The sequence below is a fragment of the Pimephales promelas genome, chromosome 7, assembly GCF_988280905.1.
Source record: "Pimephales promelas chromosome 7, fPimPro1.hap1.1, whole genome shotgun sequence".
Classification (NCBI taxonomy): domain Eukaryota; kingdom Metazoa; phylum Chordata; class Actinopteri; order Cypriniformes; family Leuciscidae; genus Pimephales; species Pimephales promelas.
The window spans coordinates 11,818,279-11,834,994 of record NC_142775.1 but is presented as its reverse complement, the minus strand read 5'-3'; the positions used below and the strand labels follow the sequence as shown (position 1 = coordinate 11,834,994).

Sequence of the window (16,716 nt, the reverse complement as noted above, 5' to 3'; positions counted from 1 at the left end):
CGTAATTCTACTGAGCATGATGATTATGATAACTCGACTTTGTATTCCTCAGAATACTCTGTCTCAGATAATCTACTAACCATTGAAAGTGAGTATTTTGTTGCTAGCATGCCGGTTGTCGAATCCTCTCGCTGCTTGCCAGTCGGTTCTGATTTGCCATTTTGCACCAGAATGAGAGTGGATAGTTTCATGGTGCCCAATTTTCTAAATCAAAGCAGCGTGGAGGAAGTTCGGGTGGTTTTAACCCAATGGGCATGGCTTTTGCGGTCAAACTGCCATCATAGTTTGGAATGGTTTTTCTGCCTGCTGTTGACACCGCGGTGCGGCCCGCCTGGACTGCCACCCCCACTGCCCTGTCGCAGTTTCTGCGAGGTCCTGCGTGACAGTTGCTGGACGCTCCTGGATGAGGGCCACCTCCCCGTGGAGTGCCACTCTTTGCCCGAAGAGAAGCATGATGGGTATCGGTGCTTGTCAGTTAGTAACCAGAAAGGTAACGGACGGTTAGAATGCCATCTCTCTCAAAAAAGAAAGAAAGATGCATTTTCAACCAGTGCCACCTGTCTGTCTGTTTGTCATCCACCAGTCTTGGTGAGGGTTTGTCTGTAAGTGTTGTGTGGTCCTCACCAGTTATAAGCCCTCAAAGTCTCTGGGGAGATGTTTTAACGTATTCACTTTGCATGCTTGTCAAAACTGCATGGAAGTGTGAAGGATGACTGCATGGCACTACTTAATCAAGTCTTTGCATGTTTATGTGTTTGTATTTCAATACACATGCGACTCAGTTCCCACGGTCTTGGATTGTTTTGTTTCTCAGAATGTTTGTTTTCTTCTTTTAGTTAGCTCTAAAATATTTTATTGGCTAAAAATAGGGGTCCGGATTTTAGCAGCTGATACCAATACCGACTACCAATTTCTTGTCATCGTGTCAACCCGATACTGATCATTCAAGCTTTAAAAGTGATATGTAAGCTCTCTGTTGACTGTCACTGTAGGCATATTTAATGATTTCACGTGATTGTAAGTGGCAAACTTAAAAGTAATTGCTTATTATGGCCTATGAAAACAAGGTATCATATAGTACCTGGTAGGGGTTTCATCAACTAGTCGACTAGTCGACTGTCACAACCACTAGTTGGCGATGTTGGCCAGTCGATGTTGGACTAGTCGGAAACAAAATGATGACATATATATATATATATATATATATATATATATATATATATATATATATATATATATTGTACCCCTAGTACCTGGTATCATTTGATACGTTTTTGGTAAGAAAACGTTTATATGTTACAACACTGCTGGAAAACCCCCAGAAAAAGTGATTTTATTATTCATGCTTGACATGATAACAATTAGAAAGTATATATGATAGGTCATAAAATCAAGTTTGGTCTTGTTCGCAATTATGTTAACTGCATCTGGGCAACTTTTTACTGAACAAAAGAACTACTTACATGTGTAAGCGGTGCGCCATAAAGCATAAAAATATTTATACATAGAATAAGTAACAATAAATCAGATCCTGGCTGGTGAGTGATGATCTTCCACTGTTTCAGCTGTGCACTCCTATTATATGGCGCACGGTAAATCAATAACCTGAGCGTTTGATCTAGTCTAAGCTGTAAAACAGTGTCCATTTGATTTGGTCTCTATATATTGCCCATACCCGTGATCCAGTTTCCATTGGTTGAACTTTCAAATGATTTTGGGAAACACTGTTGCGATCGGTTCCTGGAGGTCTTGTAGCTGTAGGAAGCTATAAATGTAGGGTCCATTTACACAATACCATTTTCAACTAAAAACAAAACTTTTTTATGTGTTTTAGCTAGGGCTGTCAGTTAAACACGTTATTAACAGCGTTAACACAAACCCATTTTAATGGCGTCAATTTTTTTATCGTGCGATTAATGATGAATTATGCCTAGCAAACTTTGTGGGGTTTTTTTCATATGCTTTTGCAACAGGACGCAGTGTGCGTGGCGCTGCGCTGCGAAACCCATTAATTTCAATGGCTTGGGCCGCGTGAGGACGTTTTGTTGCTTCATCGACCAAAGCGCAAGCGGATCTAGCTAGACCGGAAATAAAACAACAGGCACGCCGCACACACTTGTTTGGGCTTGCAAGCCTGCCAAATAGTTGGTAAACGTTACGTTTTGAGTGGATGACGAGCGCGAGACGCCGAAATGGATGCCAATAAATTTCTGAATGGAAATGTTACTTTTTAAGTTGCCAAATGGTTCTATGGACAAGACCAAAGTGATATGTGTGTTTCGTCCAGTCTGAAATACCACTTGATTGCCAAGCACACACACACACATAGATGATGCGAATTCTCCACCCCTCGTCAATATCTGGACCTCGTCACCTCGGGTTACATTGTGTGAGAGATTATTTGCTCCAAGTGAAAATGTTAGTGTGCAATTGAACATTGTATATGCCAATGTTGTTTTCAATAAAAAAAAAAAATAAAAAAAATTAAAAAAAAAACATTGCACAAAGCAAGCCGATCCACTTTTCCATGCTGATAAGGGCATTAAATGAGAAAAAAATAATGTGACAAAAAGGAATCGAGACATTTAGAATAGATAAAAATGTGTGATTAATCGCGAGTTAACTACGACATTAATACGATTAATCACGATTAAATATTTTAATCGTTTGACAGCACTAGTTTTAGCCGTTGATTTACATGGGAATGGCGTTTTTTTTAGTTTTTTTTTTTAAACGGGTTTCAAAGTGCAAGTTTTTTAAAACGATACTTCGTCTCCGTATTAACTATAAAAACACGAATTCATGAAAAAGGTGACTTATTACATGTTCAGTCTATATGCACGTAGTCTTTCTTTATAAAGTAACACCAACTACTGGCCTGGCATACATATTTTATTGTAATTTTCACAGATCCTTGTGAAAAGAGATTGTTTTACAATGGTGTCATCTGTATGCAAAAAGTTTTTTTTTTTCATTTTTTTATACATGGTTGTTCGTGTAGCGTACCCTTAATGACTATTGACTCTATTGAGTCTAATGACTATCACTATAGAATGTGATAAACGTCTGATAGCAATCTGAGGCCGATCGATCGGAGCATCCCTAGCTTAAAATTTTGTCTTTGTCTATCTGTTGAGTGAAATGAAATCGAGAATGGTTGGAAATGTCCTGTAAGTTCATTGGTAAGAAGGTGTGGGAAGCATGGCTCTTAACCAACCTGTGAAGCACTGAATACATCCAGTATCAACAGTACACATCTGTTGAGTACATTTCATTTTCCAATGATATAAATAGATTTCTTCTTAATATAATTTAATGTAGCTTAACTTTATTTTAGCAGTTTGAGGAATTACTGGTTGTGAGAGGTATGATTTAAATTGTGACTTCTCCCTGTGCATTGCAATTGCACAGATAATCATAGTTTCATACAGTACATGTGGTCAGACTTGGTAAACCTAAAAGAATAAATCCATACGAGATTGTCAAATAAATTTGCCCTAAAAACACCCCACATTCTTTCTTAACCTACATCTAAATAGGGTATCTTAGAACTGTTATTTGTCAAGTTTAGGTAAATACAGAGAAACACCTCTGCTCATTGCTCTTCTCTAATGCGCACTGTTCCTTATCTGAGTATGCAATTAGTGGTCAAATTTTTAACCTATCCATACGTCACCAATAAGCTGGATATATGACATTCCTCCATGCATGATAAGGCAGTGGAAAGTCCCCTTTAGTCTGATTAATCAATAAATAGCAATGCAAGTTAAGCAGAATATTTTTTGTAGTTTGTAGGCATGTTGAAAATGCCATGAGCTGTTCTGGTTGTAAGTTTAATTTGGTTTTATTAAATAAAGATGTTCAAAAAGGACTCTGTCACGGGGTGTGGTGGAGTGCAGGCTGAGGAAGACAGACTGAAGAGGCAAAGCTCCAATACAAATGCTTTACTTGAACTCTCAAAAGCAGACGGGTACAGGAAACAGGCAGGGATACACTCTCAACACGAGGTAACATAAACATCGACCGACAAGGACAGACTGAATGGGAAGGAACTAAATACACACAGGAATCAAACTAAACGAGGTGAAAACAGGTGAAACAGATGAATACAGGACGCTGAACGGGAGGCTGATGAGGGAGTGAGTTCAGGTGTGGAGACAAGAGGATCCTGGGAAGTGTAGTGCTGGAGACGCAGACAGGATGGTGCAGACGAAGACTGTGACAGAACTCCCCCCTCCCGGGAGGCGTGACCTCACGCCGCATAACAGAGGAAGGAGGGGGGACGAACTGGGGGCTGGGCGGGGCGTGGCCAGGGCGGAGCAGGCTGAGGGCGTGGCCAGGGCGGAGCAGGCTGAGGGCGTGGCCAGGGTGGAGCAGGCTGAGGGCGAGACCAGGGCGGAGCAGGCTGAGGGCGTGGCCAGGGCGGAGCAGGCTGAGGGCGTCCCCAGGGCGGAGCAGGCTGAGGGCGTCCCCAGGGCAAAGCAGGCTGAGGGCGTGGCCAGGGTGGAGCAGGCTGAGGGCGAGACCAGGGCGGAGCAGGCTGAGGGTGAGACCAGGGCGGAGCAGGCTGAGGGTGAGACCAGGGCGGAGCAGGCTGAGGGCGATACCAGGGCGGAGCATGATGAGGGCGAGACCAGGGCGGAGCAGCTGGAGGGAGGACCCCTGGTGGAGCCGATGGTAGTGGGACTGGCAACACCAGGGGGCCGACTGACAGGGGCGGAGCGGATGGGAGAGGAGACCAGGGTGTAGCTGAGGGACCGACGATGATGGGTGCTGAGGAGGGACCGAGGGAGCAAGGGGACACCGCAGGCTCTGGTGACCGAAGTGCTGACAGGGGCACAGAGGGACACGGTGAGGTCAGAGTGCGTGAGGGCTGACGGGTGACTGGAGGGAGTGAGGAGTCCAACTGAACCGGGGGGGGTGACATGACGGGGCGGAGCCAAGGGAAGGAAGTCCAAAGGTGAAGGGAGGATGACGAGGGAGTGCAGGGAGTTCGGAGGGACGAGGGAGCCTGGCCGAGCTGGTGGACTGTGGGACCATGGAGGAGCTGAGGGAGGTAGCAGCCACGGGGGATCCGATGGGACCGGGGGCCGAGGAAGTGTCCAGATAGAGGAGGTGTGAAGCGAAGGCCGGGGATCCAACGACCCAGCTGGGTCAGGGGAGTTGGCAGACGGAGGGGCTGACGGATGCGTGACGGGAGGAGGTGGGAGAGGGAGGCTGGGTGGGATCCTGGTCTCGGGCTCTGGCTCTGGTTGGACGGTCTCGGGCTCTGGCTCTGGCTGGACGGTCTCGGGCTCTGGCTCTGGCTGGACGGTCTCGGGCTCTGGCTGGACGGTCTCGGGCTCTGGCTCTGGCTGGACGGTCTCGGGCTCTGGCTCTGGCTGGACGGTCTCGGGCTCTGGCTCTGGCTGGACGGTCTCGGGCTCTGGCTCTGGCTCTGGCTGGACGGTCTCGGGCTCTGGCTCTGGCTGGACGGTCTCGGGCTCTGGCTGGACGGTCTCGGGCTCTGGCTCTGGCTGGACGGTCTCGGGCTCTGGCTCTGGCTGGACGGTCTCGGGCTCTGGCTCTGGCTGGACGGTCTCGGGCTCTGGCTCTGGCTGGACGGTCTCGGGCTCTGGCTCTGGCTGGACGGTCTCGGGCTCTGGCTCTGGCTGGACGGTCTCGGGCTCTGGCTGGACGGTCTCGGGCTCTGGCTCTGGCTGGACGGTCTCGGGCTCTGGCTCTGGCTGGACGGTCTCGGGCTCTGGCTGGACGGTCTCGGGCTCTGGCTCTGGCTGGACGGTCTCGGGCTCTGGCTGGACGGTCTCGGGCTCTGGCTCTGGCTGGACGGTCTCGGGCTCTGGCTCTGGCTGGACGGTCTCGGGCTCTGGCTGGACGGTCTCGGGCTGGACGGTCCCTGGCGTTGGAGTGGGGCTGGTGCCGTCGTCCACGGTGAAAGAAGATCCACATGACACCAGCACCCACTCCACATAGGCCGCGAAGTTCCCTCGAGGCCCCTCTCCGGGCAGGCGTGCCTGGGTTTCAGCGTTTAGGCCTGCCCGGAAGAACACACAGAGGCTGGTATCATCATAGTGAACGTGAGGTATCAAGTCCAAATACCTCTGTGTGTGGGCCTCGAGGGATTGATCCTCCTGCTCCAGGAGGAGAAGTTGCACTGCTGCAAAATCCATTATTTGGCGGTCGGTCGATCTGTCACGGGGTGTGGTGGAGTGCAGGCTGAGGAAGACAGACTGAAGAGGCAAAGCTCCAATACAAATGCTTTACTTGAACTCTCAAAAGCAGACGGGTACAGGAAACAGGCAGGGATACACTCTCAACACGAGGTAACATAAACATCGACCGACAAGGACAGACTGAATGGGAAGGAACTAAATACACACAGGAATCAAACTAAACGAGGTGAAAACAGGTGAAACAGATGAATACAGGACGCTGAACGGGAGGCTGATGAGGGAGTGAGTTCAGGTGTGGAGACAAGAGGATCCTGGGAAGTGTAGTGCTGGAGACGCAGACAGGATGGTGCAGACGAAGACTGTGACAGACTCTTTGCTTGGAACTATGTGTTTTTCTCATTGAAAAATTAGCTCTTTTTTCATTGAATAAATGCTTGGGAAGCATACACTTTGATCTTGAGTTGTTTTTGACAGTGAATGCCGTTCTTATGACTTTTCCCCCTCATTCCAGAGTTTGTTCTTAAAGGTGAAAGACAGATAACTGTTCATGTCTCTGTGGCTGGAGGATAGAACCATCTGTATTCTAATAAGTATGTCTTTGTGCTGAGACGCAGTAAATGCAGCTTTCAGGTTACATTTTTGGCAGGAGTGACTTAACACAGAATTGCTAGTCCATATGTTCAGGCTGAATTTATGATTGCAATCCACTGCCAAGTAAATCCTGAGAGCATTAAGTTGGTATTTGTGTGGGTTTGTGATAAACATCTAGAAACACGGTTACAGAATAAACTGTCATGTGAAGCAAATGAACATATATAAATACACAATGAGCAAATAGACTCATGATGAATAGCTTCAGACCATGGTTTTATATGATTAACAAAACAGTTGAGTCTCTTGCTTGAATTTCAAGTATAGTATTTTTAGTGTACTACTTTTAGTGTCGCTGGGGCCAAATGGCCTTTATCTTAAAACAGTGTCTAAAAAAGATTTTATCTTTTAGACAGCTTGTTATATTGACAACTTTGAGTGGACACCATGTTTTAGGAGCCCATCCAAGTCATTGTGCAGTGGCACAGTGGAAGAAATTCTGTTTAGGGTCACAACGCTGTCACATTTTATTGGGGCAACTACAAATTTAGTGGCCAAAACAATAGTTTGGGTTTGTAAGATCTTCTTAAAATTTTTGAAAGAAGTCTCTTTTGCTCACCAAAGATGCATGTACAGGTCAAAACAATCTCTTAAACTCAAAACTGAATGTCAGAATGGGAAAGAAAGGTGATTTAAGCAATTTTGAGCGTGGCATGGTTGTTGGTGCCAGATGGGCTGGTCTGAGTATTTCACAATCTGCTCAGTTACTGGGATTTTCTTGCACAACCATTTCAAGGGTTTACAAAGAATGGTGTGAAAAGGAAAAAAACATCTAGTGTGCGGCAGTCCTGATGGAGAAAATGCCTTGTTGATGATAGAGGTCAGAGGAGAATGGCCGACTGATTCAAGCTAATAGAGCAACTTTTACTGAAATAACCCCTTGTTAAACCCGAGGTATGCAGCAAATGATTTGTGAAGCCACAACACGCTGAGGCGGATGGGCTACAACAGCAGAAGACCCCACCGGGAACCACTCATCTCCGCTACAAATAGGAAAAAGAGGCTACAATTTGCAAGAGCTCACCAAAATTGGACAGTTGAAGACTGGAAAAATGTTGTCTGCTCTGACGAGTCTCGATTTCTGTTGAGACATTCAGATGGTAGAGTCAGAATTTGGCGTAAACAGAATGAGAACATGGATCCATCATGCCTTGTTACCACTGTGCAGGCTGGTGGTGGTGGTGTAATGGTGTGGGGGATGTTTTCTTTGCACACTTTAGGCCCCTTAGTGCCATTTGGGGATTGTTTAAATGCCACGGCCTACCTGAGCATTGTCTCTGACCATGTCTATCCCTTTATGGCCAAACATCCTCTGATGGCTACTTCCAACAGGATAATGCACCATGTCACAAAGCTCGAATCATTTCAAATTGGTTTCTTGAACATGACAATCTGTTCACTGTACTAAAATGGCCCCCACAGTCACCAGATCTCAACCCAATAGAGCATCTTTGGGATGTGGAGGAACGGGAGCTTCGTGCCCTGGATGTGCATCCCACAAATCTCCATTAACTGCAAGATGCTATCCTATCAATATGGGCCAACATTTCTAAAGAATGCTTTCAGCACCTTGTTGAATCAATGCCATGAAAAATTAAGGCAGTTCTGAAGGCGAAAGGGGGTCAAACACAGTATTAGTATGGTGTTCCTAATAATCCTTTAGTTTAGTGTATACTATTTAATGGGAGGCTTTGTTGTGATAATGTACCCTGTATATTGTGACTATTGGGGCATGTTTCACAAAAGTTCAACATGTTTTCAAAGAACATGGTCTTGTTTATTGGTCTTCCAATGTTAGCAACTTAATACTAGAGTAAACAGGGCCTTGTTTGCGTGTGTATGTTTATATAATCTAGCCATCAACCTTATTTAAAGTCATCTTAAATAATGGAAACATCTAAATTAAATTAGATTAGGCAGTGTTTTGAGACATTCAAGGCTAATTGGCAGATAAGATCAAACCACAATATATATATATTTTTTTTAATGCAAGCATGTCAGAGGCTTTCTCAGCGGCTGTAAAACATCCCTGTGGTGCTGCAGACGGCTCATAGATTTAGTTATGCTAATTATATGGTTCTCATGTTTGCTGTGAAGGATTTGACATTTATTTCATCGCAAACTAAAAAGTGAATTCCAGGTGTTCTGCTTGTATTGGAAAGCGTAATTGTCACTCAATGGGTTGTTAAGTGTGACAGTGTCTAGCCATTGTAAGCTTTTGTGAGGCTCTGGGGCCATGTGCAAAGGGCAAGCTAATGTGTAACAGACTGTCTAGTCTTCCTTTAACTACAATTGATTGCTTTTTTGTTAATTAGTCTGTTATTTTAAGGAATTTGCTTTTCTCATCAATTCCCTTGGGGTGCACCAGTTCTAGGGAAACCTTAACCTCCCAAGCTACTATACAGGCTAGTTAACTATTGAAGCACTTTAACAAAGCAATTTCTTTTTAGAATGTTTATGTGTGTTGATGACAGTATTACATTGATATTTGCAGTAAAATATGTTGCAGAGATTGTGTATAATTTTTGTTTTGTTTTTTTACTGATTCATGTAAATTGATTCTCTAAATTGAATGGAACTTATCAAAGAACAGATATGTATTTCTTTGATGTACACAACCATTAAAAAGTTTGTGGTTGGTAAGATTTTTTTTTATGATTTTGAAAGAAGTATCTTATGCTCACCAAAAACTAAGTGTAATTTATTTTTGTAATGTCAAAGCAGCATCATTACTCCAGTCTTTAGTGTCAGAAGGATTTGACATTTTCTTCAGAAATCATTCTAATATGCTGATTTGGTGCTCAAGAAACATTTCTTATAGTCAATGTTGAAAACAGTTGTGCTGCTTCATATTTTTTGTGGAAACTGTGATTCATGTTTTGTCAGGATTCTCTAATGAATGGATATACAAAACAATATAAATCTTTTGCATCATTTAAATGTTTACTTTTGATGAATTTAATGGATTGTTGTTAAATAAAAGTATTAAAGGGTTAGTTCACCCAAAAATGAAAATTCTGTCAGTATTTACTCACCCTCATGTTGTTCCAACCCCGTAAGACCTTCGTTCATCTTCGGAACACAAATTAAGATATTTAAGATGTTAAGATCGCTGCTGCATACTAGTCCATAGGCTTCTTGAGGGAATGACTCTTGCTCGTATTGAAAAGTCATTAAAGACATCCTTAAAATAGTCCAAGTGACTACAGTGGCTCAATTTTAACTTTATCAAACAACGAGAACACTTTTTGTGCGCAAAAACCCCCCAAAAATAACGACTTTATTTCAACTATTCACTTCCTTCTCCATGGGCCTGTAGTCAGTTAACGTAGTGTGATTGCGTAAAGCTACGTCACACGTAGGCTCACTATTTGCCGACGCTGGTCATGTGTGTGATGCGTGTGACGTCCAATAACAGAAGCTTACGCTATTAAACTAGTAACCTGACTCGCGCAGAGGGAGAAATAAACGAATAGTTGAAATAAAGTCGTTATTTTTGTTGTTGTTTTGTGCACAAAAGTGTTCTCGTCGTTTGATAAAGTTAAGATTGAGCCCCTGTAGTCAGTTGGACTATTTTAACGATGTCTTTAATGACTTTTCGAGGACAGCAAGTCATTCCCTCAAGAAGCCTATGGACTAGTATGCAGGAGTGATCTTAATATCTTAAATATCTTAATTTGTGTTCCGAAGATGAACGAAGGTCTTGCAGGGTTGGAACAACATGAGGGTGAGTAAATACTGACAGAATTTTCATTTTTGGGTGAACTAACCCTTTAATTAAATACTAAATCAATTAAATTAAATTAATTAAGTAAATAAAGTAAAGGGGGAAAAAATCTTACAGACCCTAAACTTGCACAGTATTGTAGCTTGTATAGAGCTAGTATATACACTATTGCAAAAAGTTATGTTAGTAGTGTCACTACTTTTAGTAAGTTTCTCCCTGTCACTGCTGCGCACACACTTTTACCTTGAGTATGGTCCCATCTCATATCCTCCCGTGACTGTTCTGAAAGCTTTCTCAAATAGTGTCACAGATCCTAATGGGGTTATGTAGTGTCTGGACTCCAGTGAAGCTTGTAAATGGAGCTATTTAGAAAAAAAATGGTTTCATTGGGAAAATGGAAGCGATTGTGCGAGATTTCTCATTGGGTCAGAGGCCCTCCATGGACCTTTTCCACAACAATAGAGCCTCTGAGTGCCAATAGACAGTGTTCTCAATTCATTCTATAATGGATCAACTGAGAGGGCAATTCCAGCAATTGCCAAGATGACTTGACTGTCAGAAAAAAAAGTAAAAATGTGGAAGTGTTGTGTTGAGAATCTTGTCTGTATTGTGCCTCCAAGGTTAAATGGATTTGCTGGGGTAAATTGGCAGTGTTGATGTCACATTGGATCATACTTCTTTCTTCCATTGGCAAAAGATGCTGTGCAGGTTTCCAATTGCAAGGAACTGTATTACGGGCTTTAATGCTGTCTAGTGTCCAATACAAGTCAACAAATCTGTAGTACAGGCTTATTTGGCATAATTAGGTCATGTGGTATTTTGATTGCTGACGTTTGATAAGTGCAAGTGAATGATTAAGCATTTTCTGTCAGGATTAAGGAGGAACGCCTACTAGTAAGAGGCTCTTAAAGCTTTAGGATAAACTGATTACAGCTCACATCTTATTTAAAATGCTTGATTAGAAATTGCATTCTGACAGCCTAAGATTAAAACGGCAAACTTATGTAAACTAATCTAACATCAACCTAAAACTCGCAGATTGGCTTTAGTTTATGTGGGAACTCGAAAGAGTCTCTTTTTTTTAGTTCAGTTTCATGCACTTTGACTTTTTCAAGTGTGATTGAAGGTGACTAATATACACTGAACAAAATTATAAATGCAACACTATTTTTTGCCCCCATTTTTCATGAGCTGAACTCAAAGACTTTTTCTATGTACACAAAAGGCATATTTCTCTCAAATAGTGTTCACAAATGTATCTAAGTGTTAGTGAGCACTTCTCCTTTGCCGAGGTAATCCATCCACCTCACAGGATGCTGATTAGACAGCATGATTATTGCACAGGTGTGCCTTATGCCGATTTCAGACTGCACGATTTTCAAGTAGTCGTTGTCGCTGTTCTTTTCACACTGCATGACTATCTTGGCCAGGATTCAGTCGTTGCTGTGTTCACAGAAGGTTTCACACTGCATGACTTTACAATAGGAAGAATCACCGACAACACTGTCTTGCACGCTGCGCGCAAACTATGTACGTTTCACAACAAACACACGTGAGATGTGCAAGACCGGAGTTCTCACGTGAGACTTTCTCTTTCTCTTTCTCTTTCTCTTCAAAGAGACATGGGTGCTCCTGCCAAATTTCTACTAGTTTTTTCTGAAACAATGCCATGTTTATATGTGATCTATAACTCCTCCCCGAACTCCTCGCTGCTCTGTATCTTGCTCTGTCATTGGCTGTCGGTAATCGCCTTTGTAGCTATCAGTCAGAACACTTTTCACACAGCAAGATTTTGAATCGCCGACAGGTCCAGATTCAGCATGCCAAATATCTCACGGGCGTCGGCGAATTGTCTGTGATTCTCTCAGATCACGTTTTTGCTCATTCACACTGCGTGATTGTCACTCGCGTGAACGAGCACTGATTTGTCTGTGATTTCGGACATGTGTCAGCGATTTCTCAAAACCTGACGGCGAGCCAAAATTGTGCAGTCTGAACTAGGGTTGGGAATCGTGAGAAATTTTCCGGTTCCGGTTCCGATTCCGGTTCCGCCAAACGATTCCGGTTCCGGTTCCGGTTCCCATTCAATTAAAATATTAGTAAGAGAAAAATCCACAATCCTTTTTGTGTTTATTTCTTATAGTACTTGACAAATTAGTTTAACAGACTGGTAATGTAAACAAACTCAAAATATTATTAAGCAATCTTTGCAAAAAAAAAAATTATATATATATATATATATATATATATATATAGGGTATATATATAAAGGAAATAAAAAAATTCTGCATTCTCTATAATAATTTAGACCTCTCCTTTATTGTATCTCCAACAGTGAAGAATACCCTCTCAGAAGGAGTAGAATATGCTTTAACACACATATGTGTGTAGAACAGATTATTTTTTAAAACGGTTTGAATGATTGATTCATTAAGACTTTACTTATTTCATTACTGGATAAATCGGCGCTCTAGCAGTTAATAAACAGAAATGCGTCTTGCGGAAGAACATTGTTGCCGGAGCTACTTCTCTCTGTTTATGTCCATGACGAGTCACGCAGGCATTGGGCTACTCCGCAGCAGCTGCGATCCGCCGGCCAGTCTAAACAAGAAGTCCGAGTATTAACGCTTATTACAGGCTTTACGTAGTGATTCAAGATAAGACAAAAACACGGTTTGAAAAAAAAACATTATGATGCACTCGTTCATTGTATATATTTTGTAAAATCTGAACACAAAAAATATACAGACTGCATCTGTTTTGACCACTACCGTCAATGTTTACTCAAACTATAATCTCACTAATTATGTAACGGAAATCATTTGAATATGTGAAACAAATAAATATTGAGACTGTGTGATTGTAAAGCAGTTTCATATCGACAACCGCTCTCTCTCTCTCAGCGCAAACAGATTTGAATGTAGGCTAGAGAGTGACTCGGCGGTCGGCGCGCGCAGCGTGCGTGTGTCTGTGTGTGACAAATGCAGCGCGTGTGAGAGCAAATCGCAACTTCAGTGGTGAAGTTTTTGTCATTTAGGAATAAGACGGCGTCTTCTACTCCCAGCACTTCGCCCACATGATGATATCGCATCGGCATCAGAACCGTTTTCGGAACCGAAAATTAGGAATTTTGCACGGTTCCGGTATTTTTTCAAAAACACAACCGGTTCTGGAAAAGAACCGGTTCTCGGTTCCCAACCCTAGTCTGAACTCTGCATTAAGGTCTAAGTCTGAAATTTTCGTATGTGGTTTTTTTTCGTATTCGTGATTCGAAAACGGCATTCAAACTGCTTGCTTGAAAACGCAGAAAGTCTTAGATATTTCTATGGGGGCAAAGAAAAATGGGGGCAAAAACTAAAGTCTTGTTTTATAATTTTGTTCAGTATAGATACATTATTCAACAATATAAACAATTAAGCAGATGTCAATAATATTTCAGTTTTATAAGACCCTTTGTCATTTAGATAAGCCTCGAATACTCGGAAGCCCCTTTATGAAGTATGCCCTGATTAGCTATAATTTGAGAAAGGACTTCAGTATTTATCATGAGCCCTTAAAGGAGTAGTTCACTTTAAAAAAAAAAAAAAAAAAACTTTTGATGATAATTTACTCACCCCCATGTCATCCAAGATGTTCAGTCGAAAAGAAATTAAGGTTTTTGATGAAAACATTACAGGATTTTTTTCCATATAATAGACTTCAATAGGAACCAAACGGTTCAAGGTCCAGATGAGAGTTTCAGTACAGCTTCAAAGGGCTTTAAACGACACCAGACGATGAATAAGGGTCTTATCTTGGATCATTCGAGTCATGACCCGAAAAAAGATTTGTTCATTTTGATAAACGAGTTCGAACAGGAGAGTCACGATCGCTCATCACAGAACAGAGCAAGGCGAGCATTTGTGCCTCTAAAACTTTAACTTTTTTATTTGTTTTTGAAATGACCGATCTTTTCGCTAGATAAGACCTTAGTTTCCTTATTCATCGTCTGGTGTCGTTTAAAGCCCTTTGAACAGTTTGCACTGAAAGTGTCTTTTGGACCTTGAACCGTTTGGTTCCCAATGAAGTCCATTATATGGAGAAAATCCTGGAATGTTTTCATCAAAAACCTTAATTTCTTTTCGACTGAGGAAAGAAAGACATGGACATCTTGGATGACATGGGGGTGAGTAAATTATCAGCAAAAGTTTTTAAAAGTGAACTACTCCTTTAAGTCATATTTGGATGGGTGACTTTGTTGATGTTGTTTAACATCATATTTGTGTTATCAGTAATAAATCTGCCCAGAAAGGTAATAGCAGCTGTAATTGTTTTTATTTTGGCTTTAACCAATGTATTTAGTTTCGAAGAGGTCAAGAACCCCAGGATGGATCTAAAGATAAACAGGCACTTTCTTTAAAACGCTAATATTTAACTCTAACAAGTTGGCCCTTAAAAATCAGGCTAGTAAAACATTAACCACATACTGATGTCAAGGTTGGTTTGTTTGTTGAATGTATGGATGCCACATCAGTCACATGATCAGCTGTGTGTGACATAGAAAGAAGTTAGACTAAAACTAGTTAGTTTTTGAACAAAATCAGATTTTTTGACGTGCAGATTTACTTTCAGTAAGAATAAATTGTGTCTTTACTCTGTAAGATCTTTGTGAACAAATTGAATTGTTATTATATTTATATATTTTTATTTTAAATGTTTTAATATTTTTTTTTGGTATGTAACATACTTATTTCAATCCAATCAATTCCCAAAAAATAAAATCAAGTCTAGTCCTAAATCCCCCAATACATTATGCATCAGTAAATCGGTTGCATCCATTAGCTTTAAAACCATTCTGTCTCTCTTAGACTAATTATGATGCTGCCAAAAATGGAAGCACTTTTCAGTTGTAAAAATATTGAAAGTCTTCATGATAGTTGGTAGTGTCAAATATCTGGGCAGTTGTATTCATGTACAAGAGCAGACGCACATGGCCTCGGGGACTTTTCTATGTTATCCCGACACACATCTGGATTCTGGCATTAGAATTTATTGCCTGCTGTTAGAAAAGCAACAGTCCAAGATTCTGGTCCCCCTAAAGTGATTTTCACAAGCCCAACATGTCTCAGAAAAATGTAGTCTTGTATTGATGTGGCCATTAGCCATTCTGAACGCTGGTTTAGCATGTCTGCTGTTTACACAGCAACACCTGAACATGTGCAGGAATGCAAGGTTAGCTCCAAAAGCTCCTCCTCTTCTAAGCTTGTCATTATTCTGTCATGATCTAAAGACATGGGCTACTTAGTGAAACTCGGAACAGGGGTTCTCCTGCGTCTTGTTAAATCAACCCAAAGAATAGGGTTGGTTCTTTGGTTTACACCAAAACCAAACGTAAGGTGTTTTCTTTTCTAATCCTTTCATGTGCAACAAAGGCAAGAAGAGGTGTTTTGTTTCGACTCACAACAAAAAAGCACCATCTGAAGAACTTAATGATTAATATGTAAGCCCCTAAAGGTCTTTGATCCTTGTTTCATAAATAAGACCATGTGGTTGTGAGTTATACTTGGTAATCTTTTTCAGAACTTTTATAAAGTCAAGTCATGGTTCACATTTATTTTTCAACGTGAAAGCAGCTTCAGAAGTTTTAGAAGTTAAACATAAAGTCATTCTCTATGTTCCTGCAAATGATTACTAAACACATTTATGAATTAGTATAATGTAAAGGGGGTATAACAGTTTTTTAGGGTTTGTTTTAGCTGTCTTTTCATGCTGTTTTGTTTTTCTTTTCATGCTGCTTTGTTTTGTTTGGATTTGTTTCATTACACCGTGTCCTAACTACACGTGACGCGACGCCGCGACACGCGATAAAAGGTATCTTTTTCATGTTAATCAGAGTTTTTGTCCTAACCAGACGCGACGGCGACACGCAAAGTTTCTAATTTAGAAACGGTTCTTATTTCTGCGACGTTGCGGCTGACAGATCCGCCCGAACAGAGATCTCATTGGATGGAAGTTCTGCGTCTCATGAATATTTAATCATCAAACATGGATGACGAGGAACTGATTGTCGAAGTTCAAAGGTATTAGGTCATTGTGCCACAAGCGATAACGGATAATTTACCTCAGATTAGCATATAATATAGCGTTCAAAATGAATTCTATGCAAACATACAACTGTACTTCATA

At 41.7% G+C, this 16,716-nt stretch overlaps 1 protein-coding gene across 3 annotated transcripts in view; it reads left to right on the top strand.

The window, feature by feature from the left end:
- The window catches only part of col18a1a (collagen type XVIII alpha 1 chain a), a 151,335-nt gene that overhangs the window by 60,633 nt on the left and 73,986 nt on the right, over window positions 1-16,716 (top strand). The gene's annotated exons all lie outside the window — the stretch shown is intronic.